Source organism: Bubalus bubalis, chromosome 6 (genome assembly GCF_019923935.1).
Source record: "Bubalus bubalis isolate 160015118507 breed Murrah chromosome 6, NDDB_SH_1, whole genome shotgun sequence".
NCBI lineage: Eukaryota > Metazoa > Chordata > Mammalia > Artiodactyla > Bovidae > Bubalus > Bubalus bubalis.
Genome location: NC_059162.1, coordinates 77,227,551 through 77,246,143, shown reverse-complemented (window position 1 = coordinate 77,246,143; position 18,593 = coordinate 77,227,551). Strand labels below are relative to the sequence as shown.

The 18,593-nt window shown below is 45.3% G+C and overlaps 1 protein-coding gene across 5 annotated transcripts in view; it reads right to left on the bottom strand.

Annotated features, from left to right (window-relative positions):
• Positions 1-18,593, bottom strand: part of GNG12 (G protein subunit gamma 12) — a 141,087-nt gene that overhangs the window by 47,997 nt on the left and 74,497 nt on the right. The window contains exon 3 of one of the 5 annotated variants that reach the window (XM_025288495.3): positions 10,152-10,218. The exons of 3 other annotated variants lie outside the window; for them this stretch is intronic. The gene's annotated coding sequence lies outside the window, so the exon portion shown is untranslated. Of the gene's footprint in view, positions 1-10,151; positions 10,223-18,593 lie in introns of all 5 variants that reach the window. One more of the 5 variants, XM_025288492.3, reaches the window with a different exon arrangement.

The following is an 18,593-nucleotide window of genomic DNA, read 5'->3' as shown; positions in this document are numbered from 1 at the left end:
GCTGGGAAACAGCCATGCAATGCAGGGCATAGGGGTTCAACTCTTGGTCAGGGAACTGAGATCCCACATGCTTCGGAGCAACTAAGCCCATGAGTCACAACTAGAGAAGCCCACACCACAATGGAAGATGCAGCAACTAAGACCCGAAGCAACCAAATAAATAAAATATTAAAAAACAAAAAAGAACGTTTGTGGGAAGAGGTGCCAATCTGTGGTCTGCTGAGAGCTCACGTAACTTAGTGCAGTTTTATGGAAATGGATCAGCAAGGTGAAGTTCCAGCATCACAAATGTGTAACCACTACTAAATGAGCAGCTTCTCTGTCTCATTTCCTTGCTAGTGGCAGTAGTATTAGACTCTTTGTGACCCTATGGACAGTACCCTACCAGGCTCCTCTGTCCATGGAATTCTCCAGGCAAGAATACTGGAGTGGGCAGCCATTCCCTTCTCCAGGGTATCTTCCTAACCCAGGGATCAAACCTGGGTTTCCTGCATTGCAGGCAGATTCTTTAACATCTGAGCCACCAAGGAAGCCCCTCAATTCCCTTGCTATGACCCTACAAGATGTGCATTAGTCCCATGTCATAGATGGAAGAGTGAGGCCTGAAGAGGTTCAATCATTCACAACAAATAGCACACCGAGTAAGGGGTAGACCCGAGATTTGAACTGAGGCCTCTCCAGCTTCACGCTCTCTGGTCCTTGTAACATTTCACTTAAAGAAACACAGATTGCACGGTTAACTGATGATACCCCAAAACAAAATAAAAAGATTAAAGTTAAATAAATAAAGCAAATAAAGGAATACGGGATCCCATTTAATACAACAGCAGGGAGTAGTAGCTACATTCACAGATGGGCAGCCAAGCGGTGGGGGCTTGATGAGCTCTGCCGCCTGGTAGCTGTGTAAGTGAGGGTAAGTCACTCGTTTTCTTTGTGCCTCTTTCCTCATCTGTAAGATGGGAATGATAATGGCACCTGTCCTCTTAGGCTGTGCTGAGAAATGAATGATTTAGTATTTGTAGATTGTTTATTTACATGTTTGGGAAATAAAAAGATAAATCTCTTAAAAGTGAGCACAGATGACAAACAGCCAGGGGTAGTGGATATATTATCAACGCAAGATGTATCTAAATAAGTTTTCACAGTGGCCAACGTGCAAGCCCACCACAAATACTAGCTGTGGGGCTGGTTTTTGATCTGAATTGCTGCATCAAAGAATATATTGGGAATAAAGTCCTAGGCTTTAGTCCTAGATTGGATATGAATGAGTTATATGATGAGGAGAAGGCATTTCACTCTTCTGGGCCTCAGTTCCTCCCATGGAGACTGGATGGCCTGGCAGGGGGAGAGAGGAAAGAAACGGGTCCATGTGTCCTGGTTCTCCTGCATAGGAATTTTATCACTTTCGACATACAGCTTCATCTTTGAATTTCAATTTCCTCTCCTCTTTTTATTAATGCCAAAGAAGCTGAAGTTGCATTGTTCTATGAAGACCTACAAGACCTTCTAGAACTAACACTAAAAAAAGATGTCCTTTTCCTCATAGGGGACTGGAATGCAAAAGTAGGAAGTCAAGAAACACCTGGAGTAACAGGCAAGTTCGGTCTTGGAGTACAAAATGAATCAGAAAAAAGGCTAACAGAGTTTTGCCAAGAGAACGCACCGGTCATAGCAAACACCCTCTTCCAACAACACAAGAGACAACTGTACACATGGACATCACCAGATGGTCAACACCAAAATCAGACTGATTATATTCTTTGCAGCCAAAGATGGAGAAGCTCTATACAGTCAGCAAAAACAAGACCGGGAGCTGACTGTGGCTCAGATCATGAACTCCTTATTGCAAAATTCAGACTTAAACTGAAGAAAGTATAAACCACTAGAAATCCACTAGAAACCACTAGAAAGAAAGAAAACCACTAGATCATTCAGGTATGACCTAAATCAAATCCATTACAATTATACAGTGGAAGTGACAAAGAGATTCAAGGGATTAGATCTGATAGAGTGCCTAATGAACTATGGACAGAGGTTCGTGACATTGTACAGGAGGCAGTGATCAAAACCATCCTCAAGAAAAAGAAATGCAAAAAGGCAAAATGGTTGCCTGAGGAGGCATTACAAATAGCTGAGAAAAGAAGAGAAATGAAAGGCAAGGTAGAAAAGGAAAGATACACCCATCTGAATGCACAGTTCCAAAGAATAGCAAAGAGAGATAAGAAAGGCTTCCTCAGTGATGAATACAAAGAAGTAGAGGAAAACAACAGAGTGGGAAAGACCAGAGATCTCTTCAAGAAAATTAGAGATACCAAGGGAACATTTCATGCAAAGATGGGCACAGTAAAGGACAGAAACGGTATGGACCTAACGGAAGCAGAAGATATTAAGAAGAGGTGGCATGAATACATAGAAGAACTATACAAAAAAGATCTTCATGACGCAGATAACCATGATGGTGTGATCACTCACCTAGAGCCAGACATCCTGGAATGTGAAGTCAAGTGGGCCTTAGGAAGCATCACTATGAACAAAGCTACTGGAGGTGATGGAATTCCAGCTGAGCTATTTCAAATCCTAAAAGATGATGTTGTGAAAGTGCTGCACTCAATATGCCAGCAAATTTGGAAAACTCAGCAGTGGCCACAGGACTGGAAAAGGTTCATTTTCATTCCGATTCCAAAGAAAGGCAATGCCAAAGAATGTTCAAACTACTGCACAATTGCACTCATCTCACACACTAGCAACGTAATTCTTAAAATTCTCCAAGCTAAGCTTCAACAGTATGTGAACCAAGAACTTCCAGATGTTCAAGCTGGGTTTAGAAAAGGCAGAGGAACCAGAGATCAAATAGCCAACATCTGTACACATAGCACACAAATCTACTAGAACTAACAGAAAATGCACGAGAATTCCAGAAACAAATCTACTTCTTCTTCATTGATTATGCTAAAGCCTTTGACTGTGTGGATCACAAGAAACTGTGAAAAATTCTTAAACAGATGGGAATACAAGACCACCTTACCTGCCTCCTGAGAAATCTGTATGCAGGTCAAGAAGCAACAGTTAGAACTGGACATGGAACAACAGACTGATTCCAAATTGGGAAAGGAATACATCAAGGCTGTATATTGTCACCCTGCTTATTTAACTTATATACAGAGTACATCATGCGAAATGCCAGACTGGATGAAGCACAAGCTGGAATCAAGATTGCCGGGAGAAATATCAATAACCTCAGATATGCAGATGACACCACCCTTAAGGCAGAAAGTGAAGAGGAACTAAAAAGCCTCTTGATGAAGGTGAAAGAGCTGTGAAAAGGTGTAAAGCTGGCTTAAAACTCAACATTCAAAACATGAAGATCATGGCATCTGGTCCCATCGCTTCATGACAAATAGATGGGGAAACAATGGAAACAGTGACAGACTTTATTTTTTTGGCCTCCAAAATCACTGTGGACAATGACTATAGCCATGAAAGTTAAAAGACAGTTGCTCCTTGAAAGAAAAAGCTATGACAAACCTAGACCGCATGCTAAAAAGTGGAGACATTTCTTTACCGACAAAGGTCCATATAGTCAAAGCTATAGTTTTTCCAGTAGTCATGTATAGATGTGAGAGTTGGACCATAAAGAAAGCTGAGCGCTAAAGAATTGATGCTTTTGAACTGTGGGGTTGAAGAAGACTCTCAAGGAGATCAAATCCTAAAGGAAATCAGTCCTGAATATTCATTGGAAGGACGTGTGGTAAAGCTGAAGCTCCAGTACTTTGGCCACGTGCTGTGAAGAATTGACTCACTGGAAAATGCCCTGATGCTGGGAAAGACTGAAGGCAGGGAGAAAAAGGGGCGACAGAGGATGAGATGGTTGGATGGCATCGCCAACTCAGTGGACATGAGTTTGAGTATGTTCTGGGAGTTGGTGATGGACAAGGAAGCCTGGTGTGCTGCACTCTATAGGGTTACAAACAGCGACTGAGCGACTGAACTAAACTGAACCTGGCCCTCATATTCCACAGGGGTGCAGACAAATAAGAATTTCTGTTAATGCTAAGATATGTAATAAAATTTTCAGTTTGGATAGAAAAAAAAAAGTTGCATGAGGTACAAAAACATAAAAACCAAACCAAAAGAAAACAACAACAAAAAAACTGAAGTAAAGATTTTAATAAAAGCCCAAAGTACCGAGAAAAAGAAAGAAAGATATGCAAGTACAAAGCTCTCATGTATCTCCAGACTCCTCTGAATTCTTAGAGGAGGTGGTTTGGGTGGGAGACTGGCTGAGTTAAGAATCTTTACTGTCTGAGCCACCAGGGAAGCCCCTAAGATACTATAAAGTGGTTAAATTAACATACTCAGCAGGTACACGGGCTTTCTAAAGCTGAATACCAACTGGGATAATTAAAGGCTAGAGCCCTCTTCTTTTTTAAAAATTGACTCCCCTGTAAACTACCTGCTGACAAAGGCATAATTGTAAGAATACATAAGGAAACTTCTCCTCCATTCTTAATCTAAAGAAAAAGAAACACACACACAAGTCTTACTTCACCCCCAAGCTCAAGGAGCACACAAATCTACTAGAACTAAAAAGGAAGTTACAAAACACTTTTTTCTTTCTTTTTCTTTTTTTTTAATTAAGTACTGCAACATCCTTGCTTTGCAGTAACCAGTCTGTTGGAGGCCTGGAAGTACCTAGGGCTGCGGAAGGCATCAGCAGGGAGGCAGGCAGCTGTCCGGGCAAGGCAGGGAGGTGGTCAGCCCAGCTCTGCCCTGAGGGATGGAAGAATGCCCAGGAGCCTCCTCCGTGGCTGTTTGGCTGAAAATAAAATCTGCCATTTTTTTTTAATACAGTTCTAAAAATAGGGGGTTTGGCTTAAATCCTCCAGTTGGTGTTTTGATTTTTAAATTATGTGCAGATGATCATGGTTAAACCCGAGTGAGTACTGGTAAATAATTCAGGGAGGTTGCAGTTTATTTTGATTTCAAGGCTCTAAAACATTTCTTCTCTTAGAATCCAGGAAAGGTGAAAGGAGATCAAAGGAAGGTGATAAGAATGGAGAAGGCTTAAATTCCAGTTTGAAAGCAAAAGGCAGCTGAATATCCCTAAAGCGAAAAACATATTTTAAAAGCTTTATTTTGGGAGAGGGGACTAAAATTCACTCAAAATAAGTGGAAGAAAAACTGGTGAGTTTCATCTTACTCATATCTTTCCTAATGTCATTTCTGGATGCAAACTTCATGTACACAAAACTGCAAAAATGCCACTTTTAAAAGCATAAAGACTCTTCTGAATGTTGGGTGATGCAAGATTTGGTTTTGGAGATAACAGTTTTAAAGTTTCCTTGATTAGGTACCAATCATAACCAGAATGTATTTCAATATTGATATGTTATTATAGCATCTTTATTAATGAAGATTAATTCACATGAAATTGGGCTATTTCTAAAACGCTTTCACAGAATGGGACACAGTGGGTGTGGTTGGGGAGTATTATAAAGAAGCAAGTATTAATGCTATGTGCTTCCAGATAAAATGACTGAAGCAAATGTTTGACTTCACTTGTGAATTTTACAGATGCAATTTGCATCTCTTATCTCTAGAGAATAGAGGTTTGGAATTTGGGGTGTGTGTGGGTAGCATCATGTGTGAACCATGAAAGTCACCGTCTCTCCCCCTCTCCCCGGAACAAACACCCACAAACCGATGGGGATGCTCTGAAGGTTAAATTGGATAGTTCAATTGTCCAGGAATGTACGCTATGCAAACAATGTCGGCTCCCTGTGCCAAGGCAGAGATATTGTGGGACTTGAGGCTGCTGGCCACGAGGACAAGGATGGTAGGGCATAGTTCTAGTCACTGGGGCCAAGTGGCAACCCAGGGAGAGTAACTGCAATGTTTCAGTCTCCTAATCTGCAAAAGACAAATAATTACAGAACTTGCTATATTAAAACCAGACTGCGAGTCGGCCTGGGGCAGGGGTTGGCGTAGAGAGGGAGGGCAGGGATAAAGAGCCTTTCTTTTAGTGAGGGGAAAAAGGAGAGAAAACCTGCAAAGTGAACTGTGGTTCACTTTTCATGGAACTCTTCTGCTTTGCAAAATGGTGCTTCTAAAGGGGATAAGTCCTGGGTATTTAGGAGTTGGGTTAAAGATCCATAAAGAAATCCCTAACTTTTCAGATGCTGGAGGCAGAGAAAGTAGCATGAGGAGGCACGCTGCCAATCAAAGATAGATCCCACGTGAAGGTCAGAGAAGGCCAGAGGGGATACCATAGGCTTCTGGGAAGATGCAGTTTGCTTTACAAAAATTCCCTTTAGTCTTTTTTTTTCCCCCCAGAGAAACACAAGAGATGTGGAATCTTCAACTGAGGCAGCAAGAAGGGGATGGGATGCTGATGGGGGTCTGGGGAGCAAGGGGAGAGGGTAGAGGAAGGGCCCCGTCCCTCCTTGGGATGGCTGGTGTTTTATTTGCATCCTCTAAGAGTTCCTGAAATAATTAACATGTGCTGCCATTCTTGTTTTTCCAGTAGTGATTTCATCCAGTCCCTGCAGAAACTCAGAATTAAATCTCATGGTTGTTTTTTTGGAGAGCAACTCTCCCCCATACAGGGGAGTTCTGCATACCGTGGAGGGCACGTGAGGCCTGCAACGTTCGCAGAGCACTAATCATTAACACGCTGCTTTTGAAGGCAGGGCTCCCCTTTCTCTGCTGACTATCACATTTCCTTCCACTGGATCCTGCCCTGTCTGGTTTACTTTCTGTTTCTCCCACTCATTTCCATGCATTCTTCGGTAACACACGCAGAGTCCAGAACAACCTCTCCCTTTCAGCTGGCCAGCTCAACGCTTCCCTCACAAACCCTCCTTTTTCAAAATAAATTCATCCCTGACTTATTTTTCCAAGGCCTCTCCCTCTTCTTACTGCCCTGGGAGAAGAACTTCTTTTCCTTACCAAATAATGCAGGAGAAGTAGGAGTAAGACTTGCAAGAAACTGTAAATAAAAAGTTTTCTGAGAGGAAGAAATATCTGGTAATTAAATGTGGAGGCAGACAGAACTGGGTTTGTGTCCCAGCTTTGTCATTTACAAGCAGCGAGGCTCTGGAGAGGTTGGTTACATGACCTCCCTAAGCTCGAGTTTTCTCATCTGCAAAATGGAGATAATAATGCAAAAACTCTGTTAAGGGCTATAAGGAGAACTGAATGAGGTAAACCACATGAAATGCTTCCAATTCCTGGAATGTAGTAAACACTCAACAAATGTTTGCTGCTACATTACCATTATTGTTTAAACCTTTTGGATAGGAATGCCACCACCCCCACCCTACTTGCCCCACAGCATAAAGAGTACCAAGGACTCTGCCTCTAAAAGCTGAAGAACAGAACCATAAGGAAGGCTTGGGCACAATTATTTGCTGATCCAGCCTCTGGGAAGCACTCCTCGGAGGCAATGTAGGGAAGGGAGCAAATGGTCTATTTTTAGGCATTTCCCATCAGGACACAGCGGTTTATCTGGATGCCTCACCTGGCAGACCAGCCTGGGCCACAGCCCCCTTCTCTGCAGGCTGTCAGCATTCCCAGGGGGATGGAACACAGTCCCAGACTCAGGAATTTTACAGTCAATTTGCCCCTCTCCTGATGTCCCTTCTCCCTTTCGGTGACCTCCAGGCTGGAGCTAAACGAAAAGCCAAAGCTCTGTCTCACAAGTAAGGCAAGGGGCCTGTCTGCTGCTATTGAGTCACCGCTTGTCTCGTTTGTAGAGTCTCTGAGAAAATGACACCCCAAACACACCAAGTCAGGCTCCAAATCTCAGAAAGACTCTGATTCACTAGGGCGTGCTGAAGAGCTGGAACTCTGGGTACAGGAGGTACATCCCTGCCCAGACTGCCAAGAGTCTACCTACCTTCCAGAGAGAGGGGGAGAGAGAGATGAAAGGAAGAAAGGAAGACAGAAAGAAAGGAAAAAAGGAAGAAACCCGAACCTTTCCTAATAAGGTAACACCGCATGCCAGCTGTGGCTCTGAATGGCTCCGCATCCTAGGGTCATGTGACATTCCCTGCAGCCATGGCCTCAGCTTCTGTGAGGCTCTCAGGGGCAGAATGGGAAAGTCTTCGGTGTGCCTATGGGGATAACAAATAGGGACAGGCTCGGCTGGTGGGGCCCCACATTTTCCTGATTCGCCACAAGGTCTCACATCCCTCCTTCACGCTGCGGCCTGCAGGACCCCTGCTTTGTAGCGCAGGCACTGGGAATGCTCTCAGGTTGCTCTGCAGGCATGCTTTCCCTCTCCGGCTAGGTACAAGCTTCTTGAGGGCAGAAACGCTCCTTTATTTCCTTTGTTTCACCCTGCCATGCTTATCAGAGTGTAATCCACCCAGCAGTTACTCAATAAATGCTTGATGACGGACTCGGGCTGAGAATTCTACGCATCAGTAGGTGATCGCTTTGTATCATTAACCCCCAACTTATAAATCGGCAGGGTTTCAAAAGTTGGCTTTCAAAGAAGGCACTTAGGGAGCATATTTTCCCATAGAAACAGTGTTATAACTTGGGGTTAGGTTTCTAGGCCCACTCCTTTCTCAGAATATCCTACACATATTTATATACATTCTTATTGAGCCATATAATTTGTCTCAGACTCACATCAGACTGGCAAGTACATGTGCTTGAAACTTCAGTTCTTTCAGTTTAATGATTCATTTCAGTTACAGCATCAGGGCCTTGTGTAAATTCCCACCCTCCCTCCCTGCCCTGATTGCATATATTTCATATTTTATGACACTTTATGTAGTATCAGGTAACATGTTTGACACTTTAAAAATAACATTAAGAGGGAAAGAAGTATTTTTTGCTCATCATTAAAAAAAAAAAAGGCTTCCCTGATAGCTCAGTTGGTAAAGAATCTGCCTGCAATGCAGGAGACCCTGGTCTGATTTCTGGGTCGGGAAGCTCCCCTGGAGAAGGGATAGGCTACCCACTCCAATATTCTTGGGCTTCCCTGTTGGCTCACCTGGTAAAGAATCCACCTGCAATGCAGGAGACCTGGGTTCGATCCCTGGGTTGGGAAGATCCCCTGGAGTAGGGAATGGCTGCCCACTCCAGTATTCTGGCCTGGAGAATTTCACGGACTGTATAGTCCATGGGGTGGCAAAGAGTTGGACATGACTGAGTGACTTTCACTTTCACTTCAAAAAAAAGATGCACACACTTTTGTTTTTGCTTTTATATGAAAATACTTTTTCAATAGTTTTAAACTACTTTATTACTTGGGCCCCCTGAACTTACCTAATCACACACACACACACACACACACACACACACACACACTCCTATACATGCGCTCACATTCTATCCACTTTCAAAAAAATATTTGTAGTAAGAATCACAGTCTCCAAGAATGGCCATTTATGTTTTTGTATAAATATAAATGTGCTCTCGGGCAGCACCGTCCAGGATGGCGCCTTCCAGTAGGTCAGGGTTGCTGTGTTTAGGATCATGAGTTCAAAAGTACAGGCACTTCCCCCAAAATACACTCACCCAATGCCTGAGGTCGTACTGCTCCCTACAATATTCCCTGGACACTTAAAACCAAAACAGCCATACCCTGGCCCTTGTTCTCATTCAATAGCATCCCCCAAAGATACATCTAATTGATACTGCTGCATGAAAAGTGAGACCGGTGGAAAGGGTTCTTCTATGGACACTCCAGAAGAGCCAAGCCCAAACAACAGGCAAACAGGTTGGGAGCAAACCGCACATGCTAGTAAACTCACGTCCTAAACGTGCCTCTCCCCGCCTTTTAGCATTCACGGTTGCCTTCTAACCCAAACCAGCATTTAACGCGGCCCAATAGAGATGTCAGGTTAATGACCGTGAAGCGTGACAAGTACCAGTGCATTTGTATCACATCTGTCTTTCAGCAAGAGTTATTACCAAGACACAAGGAAGGAACTGTGGTCTCTTCTCCTCTCCTCTGGGCCTGGCTCATCCTTGATTGAATGTGCTGACCCTTTAATGGGAAGCTCTGAATAACTGGATGTTCTCGTTAGCAGCCCTTTCCCTACATCAGCACTTAAGGAGAATCTAACATATGTTCCTCTGCTCTCCTGCCACCGGGAGAAATACAACTTAATTATTATAGCAATTAATTATCCTACCTTTATCTTTCCTTGGAGTTTCAGGATGTCGCTCTGCTTCCAGCTCTGATCAGTGACAAGAGGGCAGCTGTCTAAGGAGTATAGGAGACTGGGCTGAAAAAACTGGAATTCCAATAGACAACTTTCAAAGTATGATGGTGTACTTTAAAAAAATTCACATACGAACAGAGCACTTTCATCTCTGAAAAATGCCAAGTGCATAGGGGTGGGATTAATAGGTTTTATGTTGCCAGATCCCAATTATTTGATCTATCATTCTAATCTGAGGATGGCAAATGTTGGCCTGCCTGCTACCCCTCCCCCACTGCACCCATGGCAGACATCACTAATGGATCACACGCTCTTTTCTTACTGGGCCCAGACATGAATTAACATCCCCTTTCAACACCTGGCTCCAATCACCTGTAGGTGACACACAAGTTGAAAACAATTTGCTGGTCTGGTTCTAAATGATTTAGTACTTTAACTTTTTTACCTTTAATGTACCTGACAGTTTACTAAGGTATTATTTTAGCAACATCCTCTATTCTCAGCTCATCCCTGAGCTAATCTGAGCTGGAAATAATATTAGCTATCAGCCACTGCATGTTCACTGTGTGCCAGACACTTAATGTCTAAGTGCCAATTTATATCCGTGTATCCTTATGAAAAACTCAAAGCAGGCAAGGGTTGAACGAACCTGATTGGGATCACAGCTTCCAGCAACTTTCCCTAGTGACTCCCTGGCTGAGCTCTTGGCCTCCCTTCAGCCTCCTGCAGCGCCACCCCAGCACTGACCTTAGACTACAGAAGCAAGCTCACGGGGCTGTCTTGTCTTCCCTACTCAACTCCACGAAGGCAAGACCTCATCTTAATCCCCTTTGATGCCCAGCCCCTGGACCACAGCTGAGTACATGGTGGGTGTCTGATAAACATACTGTAAGAATGTTTTTGCTTGGTTTTTAAAGCTCCCGTTTTCAAATATCTCCAAGCTTTAGCTCATGTTCTATACTAAAGAGATGATCCCTGACCACCGCTACCTCTGGTGGTTATTTACATCATAATGCATGGTGTGCTGGTGGGCAGAGGGAGCCACAACTGAGGTAGGGACCTGGGCTGCCCCCAGAGGCTTGCTGGGTCCAGTCTTGGCCCCACCCTCCTCTGAGCAGTCCAAAGTCCCACAGTCCCTAATTCTCTGTTTCTATCTTCACTCTACACTGCATTTTTTTTTTCTTTTCTTTTTTTGCCTTTCTCTGCCTCCCAAACGGGATCATATTCTCCCTAGCTCTGTAATACCAGCACTTACTAAAGTGCTCGGGCAGGGTGAATCAAGATTCTCTACAGAGATTTGTAACTGGTAAAAAGAGCACTGGCCTGAGCGGGGAGAGCAGGGAGCTGCTTCCGGGGCTGCATGGACCCCCTCTCCTTGGGTGTCTCCTTGCCCGGTGGTGTCTGTGCTTCACGCGAGAACACCTGCCCCAGCAGGCCAGGCGGCACACCGAAGCGACAGTGCATCTAAGCCCTCTGCCAGGTTAAAAGCAGGGCACCACGTCTCTCGTATGGACAGGGCCCAGGCGTCACCAGCACACCCCATCCCTCTTGAGCCTGGCCCGGCTCTCCTCCAGTCCCTGCCATGCAGCCCGCTTCCCGGTCACCTATGAGAACGGATGTGCCCTGCCCCGTGCCCTTCCTACCATGTGACTCACTGCACATTCCCACCTCATTTTCTCCCCACCAGCTCCCTGCACAGATTCTTAGGAGGATCAAGTGTAGCCTCCTAGCAGGACCCCGGGAGCATTGACTGTAAGCTCTTTCCAACCCCACTCCCAGTCCACACTAAGCTCTGATGCCACCTGCACTCATTGCCCCCTGACGCCCACAGCTGTGGTCTCCTGCTCGGGGAGCCATGTCACCATTGGCAGCTGCCCAACCAGACATTCAGGAGTCACCCTGGGCTCCCCCCACCCACTGCGCCTCGGCTTCTTCTTCCTGGTCCTGCTCACTCGACCTCCCCGGTATTTCTAAAGTGGGTATGTTTTTATCCCCCTCGCCACCATGCTACTCAGGACCACGACTATTATAGCAACACTGTGACAGCTCCCTGGCTGGTCTGCCTTCCAGAACCCACTGCAACCTCTTCACAGCCAGTGGTTCCTGAAAGAAAAATCTGATCCTATCCCTCCGCTCTAGAGACTTCTGCCCCAACTTAGATGTCGCTTCTTCCTGGAAACCTTGTTCCTGGAAGCCTGCTCTCACACCAGCTGCATTTCTTCCCTTAGAAGCCTGGGTGGGGGTGGGGGTGGGGGTGGGGGGCGGCGCTTCTCCACTGAGGAATCACCTTGTTTCCCTCAGAACAACATGAGCTATTTAACAATTCCCTCTATGGTAAGCACTCTAGCCTGTCACTCAGTAGCCATCCCCTTGCTTCCTCGGTACTGGCAGAACAGGGGCATCATCTCCTCATGTGATTAGGGAAAATCTAGACGGTTCGAGGGCACATAAATGACTCCATCCTATTTGTCAGGGCTGAATTTATGAATGAGCATCTGTCTCAGTGCTGGTCTACACGACATACCCGGGAGTTGGTTGGGGGCTTTTGAAAGATCTCTTTGTTCTTAAAGAGGGCTGCATAAGAAATCGTTATCTACTTTGGTACTGGTATGAGAGGATGAGATGCCTGCAGCCTTTCTGTACCTATGTGGAGAGTTAGCTGATGCTCTGAGGTTGACATGATAGCTAGAACTTGATGTTGTCAACGAGCACTAAATTGGTCAACTGGGCACAGCCTCCCTCTGCACTTCTTTTCTTAGGTGAGAGACTAAGTCCCCTTTTCGGTTTAGGCCAGTTTGAGTTGGGTTTCCTATTACTTGTAGCCCAAACTGATATAGCTTCTTAGGGCATTTTTCACTTTCTATTTGGTCTTAGAGGCACTTAGGTATAAATCTTGTTTCTTCTGTTAGACCTTTGGCTTTTTAAGGACAGGGTTTGTATTTTATGTATCCTTGTATTAAAAGACGCTTACTCCTTGGAAGGAAAGTTATGGCCAACCTAGATAGCATATTCAAAAGCAGAGACATTACTTTGCCAACAAAGGTTCGTCTAGTCAAGGCTATGGTTGTATGGATGTGAGAGTTGGACTGTGAAGAAGGCTGAGTGCTGAAGAATTGATGCTTTTGAACTGTGGTGCTGGAGAAGACTCTTGAGAGTCCCTTGGACTGCAAGGAGATCCAACCAGTCCATTCTGAAGGAGATCAGCCCTGAGATTTCTTTGGAAGGAATGATGCTAAAGCTGAAACTCCAGTACTTTGGCCACCTCATGCGAAGAGTTGACTCATTGGAAAAAACTCTGATGCTGGGAGGGATTGCAGGCAGGAGGAGAAGGGGACGCCAGAGGATGAGATGGCTGGATGGCATCACTGACTCGATGGACGTGAGTCTCAGTGAACTCCAGGAGTTGGTGATGTACAGGGAGGCCTGGTGTGCTGCGATTCATGGGGTCGCAAAGAGTTGGACACGACTGAGCAACTGATCTGATCTGATCCCCCAAAGTGGCTTATCCCACTCCTGTGCTTGAGTGAAGAGAAACCACCATCTTTCGGGCTCATACTGTGAGGTGCTAGGGCTTTAAAGTGCTCAACATAGGAAGAAACACAAACAAAAAATGTAAGTCAGCTCCAAGAGGCACAACCCACCCCACCCATCCTTATATACCTTGTAGTGCCGAGAACATGCTTAGTACCAAGTAGATGCTCAAAAATGTTTGCTAAGTGAATAATTTAATTTGCTTCTGATGAGTCAAGGGCACTTAAGAGTTTTATAGTGTCCTAGGGTCATAATGATGAACAGTAATTATGAACAAATTGTACTAAATATAGCCTAGTACTGGGACATCACTAGTGGTAAGTTGTTTGTTTATATGAGAGTCCTGATACCACCAAGATGTTAAGGCATTTAAATAGAGCAAGCAGCAGAGCCAGACACTGGAGAATGAAGCAAAAACTAAATTTCAAGCAGCAGACGCGAAGGTGCCGTGTGTACTGAATGCTCTTGCTGTTTGCACCCACTCTGGGGCCACAAACACTCATCAAACAGATCCGCCATCCTAAGGTGCTTTGCATCTGCAGGGTGGGGGGAGAAAAACAGACAACTTCCAAACCATGTGGTCAGGGTCAGTAGAGGTAATGGAGAGGGCATGATAGGGGTGCCCAGACCAGATGTGCTGAGTCAGGAAGGTCCCCCAGAGGAACATTAATGCACCTGAACGCAGCAGAGGAGCTAGTTAATCAAAGGGGCACGAAGAGAGAAGGAAGAAGGAGTAGCATGAGTGGGTCTGTAGTTTATAATAAGCCCAATCTGGCTACATTAATTGGTACGAAAGGCGAGGCTGGACTCAAGAAGACCAGTTGGGAGGCTACTGAAATAATTCACTGTGGAATAACAGGGGCGTCTCAGACTAGACACAGGCTGATGACAAATGACATCAGGTTCCCTAAGATCTCGGGGTGCTGTGGTCTTTGCCCAAAGGGCAACGGCTCTGAACACCAAGCCCCGCATCTTTTGAGTTCAGGATGGGGAATGGGTTTGAGCTGGAGGCAACATGGTATAGCCATGTGGCTTAAAATTTCTATTTGGTTTTAAAACACTGTATAAGAATGAGATATGAAAACCTGATACTTTAAAAGGAGAAGTATAGCCCTGTTAGACCTGGTGTGTATATGTGTATGTACTGATGTAAATGTGTGCACACACGCATGTGTGTGTGATGTCATGCCTCCTCATTCACACTGATCCTACAGTTACATGCGCACAAGGATGGTTCTGGTCCCAATAAGGTGACCCAGCTCAAGCCTCTTTGACCCTCAGAGCCTGGAGCTGCGGGCATCTCTCTCCCTACCCTGATGTGATGTTCCTAGGTGAGAACAGGCAGGAAGCGCTGCTCCAGACAGGAGAGGGAAACACCCACAGGAGCCCAGCATCGCCTTTGGCCTCTCACTTCCACCTCCCCTGCCTCACATGTGTCTGGTAGCTCTGTTAATGACACAGCAGACATCCACCCACTTCCAATTGTACCTTGGAAAGGTGAGCGAAGGACCAGCATAGCCGGAAGGTGACCAGTCGTGGAGACAAGGGAGCAATGACAAATGGGAGCCTTTCTACCTGTGCTCTCAAACTTACACCTCTGCCTGCTTGGGGACCTTGCTCTGTGGACTATCACCTCCCCCTCAACAGTTCCAAACTCTCCCTCTGTCTCCTGTGACATGCATAATTTTTGTTACAATGGGGAAAAAAAAAATCTGTTTTGAGGGAGAAATATTCAGAGAAAGAAGCATTGCTTTCCTTGAAAAGATTGAACCTGGGGCCTACAGTTCACCCCCGACCCCCACCCTCAGAGATGCCGAGAAGTTCTGAGAAGATACAAGACAGCACAGTTCACTTACAGAAAAGCGGCAGCAGACGGAGGCTTCCATAAACAAGTCTCCGCGCTCAGAGTCACAGGTCTGAGGAGGAGGTTTTAGTCTAACTTCTTTTGAGTTTCCTATTTCAGTGACACACACATTAAAAAAAAAAAAAAAAAAAACAACACAGCCAAACCCCTGGGACTGAATTATTATACCCAGAGAATGATTTAAGAGACCCGGGTCCTTTCCTTTCTCAGACCTCACTGGCACCATGACAATAAAAAACCCTGCCTGGTCTCAGCGGCCAGCTCGCTAACAGAGGCAGCAGGTCCCCTCTGCTGCTCACATCCGCCAGCGCCAGCCGGGTGTCAGGACAGGGAGGCAGGCCTGCTTGGGTGCCCTACGCACGCACTGACGGCTTGGTGTGCAGGGCTGGCTTGACACCCTGCAACCCTCTGGCCTTTTGAAGCTAATGAGATGTGGCTGGACACCACTCTGGCAGAACAAACAAGCCCAAGAAACGCTCGCCAGAGAAGTGTGAAGCAGATAAGGTTCTCTGAGATGCTCCCTGTGGAAGTGTTTCCTGGAAACATCTGTCACGATGATAGACTTTTCCTGACTGTTCCAATGGAAGAATATCCTATTACTGACAAAAAGTCAGCAGCAAAATTCAGCGCATGGAGCTGCATATATATCCCATAATGGAGGCCGATGTGGTTTTTGGGTGGGAGTGTGAAGACCGGTATAGTTCTTCCTTAAGGAGTCTTCTCTGTATTGGCTAATTATAGTCTGAGTGGAGTAGTTCAACTCAACAAACACTTATCAAGCTCTTACTGCATACAATGTGCTGTGGGAGGCAGCATAGTGCGATGGTAAACAATCCAACAACTTTGGAGTCGCGTGGGTTGGGGTTTGTATTCTGACTTCCATTCACTCCCTGTGTGACCTTGGCAAGGTTACATAACCTCTCTGTACCTGTTGCCTTCTCTGTAAAATGAAGGTAATAATGGCAGCTGACTTAGAGGAGGATTGTAAGTACTTCAAGCACTCAGAGTAACTTTTGATCTCTAGTAAGTAGGCAATATCTGTTTCCTATTATTATACTCTTTGCACCTCAATTTCCTCATCTGTAAAATGGGCATGATAACCCAACCAACCTCACAGGGTTGCTGGAAGGATTAAACAGAACAGTGAATGTATGGTGTTTAGCGCAATACTTTGCACGTAGTAAATTACGTAACAGATGCTAGTCACTGTTATTCCTAGGAGATTCTCCCCAAACTATTTTAAAAATAAGTCACTCAGGTCTGAATAAAAGTCCAGGAAACAAGTTCTTTCTTTGAACAACTTGAGCAAAGGGCATTTTGTCACTCTCCCCCATCATCCCCTTCCCCTCTGAGTTCCACTTATGCACAAAACACTGTGCTTTGTGCTGAGTAAGCTCCAGAGCAACTCTCCCAGGAGTCCTGATGTCCCTCCAAATATATTAGGCTTCCCTTTAACTTGATACTGACATGCCATCCACTTTTCCATTTAAGGGAATATTTTAAATTCTGGCTTTGTGAAACAGGGAGCAAGGCACAGACTTCTCCTGCAAAGGCTTCTCAAGCCCATCTACTTGGCTTGGCAGGGAACAGAAAAGTGGTGTGTCATGGTATCAAAAGCTAGACTCATCGCTACTAACCTTGCAGAGCACCTCCCCACCCTGGAGAAGTGCTGAGCATGTTATATGCATGACATCACTGAAACAAGGGCCCCAGGGAAGTTTCAGGATGTCTAGTTGGTAGGAGCAGAGCTAACCCACACTTGGCTCCTAAGTCCATGCACACAAAACCTGGGATCCCTGCCTCCTTCTCAAGGCAAGCCTCCCACCTCATCCAAGAGTATAAAGGTATCAGATCACTCCTACTGTTCTCTTGGTAGGGCAATCAATCCGATTCCGCCCCCACCCCCGCTTTGTCTGCTATTTGGCCAACCGCGCCACCTAGTGGCCATTCAAGCACACAACCACAGGTCTTTGTGAAAGGCCGGCAGATGACTCCTCCATTCTCACTACAGGAGGGACCTGATGATCAAATCCAAGGTGCGCAGGGAAATGAAGCCCAGAAAAATGAAGCGGGTTGCCTCAAGTTAAAGGGAAAGGGGCCTGAACCCTAGAATCTGCACCCTAGAACATGGTTCTGATTCAGACTCTGCCTAAATCCTACCTTCAGCAAGATGCTTCTTTCAATCATTCAACAAATGTAGGCTGGGCACCTACTGTGTGCTCATCACTGTGCCAGATAGTGGGGACAGGACAAGAAGCAAAGTCCAATGGGACAGGAAGATAATACAACTGAGAATCAATGTCACAACACTAGTTAATAGAAATTAAGGGCTTACTCTGCGATTACTACTCTTGCTTTAAAAATGAATGAACAGACACGAAAGCTGTGATTAGTAAGCCTTTGCAAGGTTCATTATACCTTTCTAAGCTTCTGAAAATGAGCTTGTTGGACTAGATGCTAAAAGACTTCTAAGGCCTATTTCCAGCTCTGTTTCTCTTCTAGGACTTTTGGGGTAAAGTTTAGATTAGAAAGCAGGTCACTTGACTAAGAATCCAGTGCTTTCTCTTCATGTACTGTGCTAACCAATGCTTATTAATAATAACTGGTAGGAATCAAACGAGGAGAAGGCAATGGCACCCCACTCCAGTACTCTTGCCTGGAAAATCCCATGGATGGAGGAGGCTGATGGGCTGCAGTCCATGGGGTCGCTAAGAGTCGGACACGACTGAGCGACTTCACTTTCACTTTTCACTTTCATGCATTGGAGAAGGAAATGGCAACCCACTCCAGTGTTCTTGCCTGGAGAATCCCAGGGACAGGGGAGCCTGGTGGGCTGCTGCCTATGGGGTCGCACAGAGTTGGACACGACTGAAGCGACTTAGCAGTAGCAGCAGCAGAAATCAAACACTTACTATATATATTATATCCTGAATTATTATCAGCTCATGCAGTCCTTAACAAACTATGGAAATATGAAAGTAATACAAGTAAAAATATCATGCTCTAAAACGCTTAAA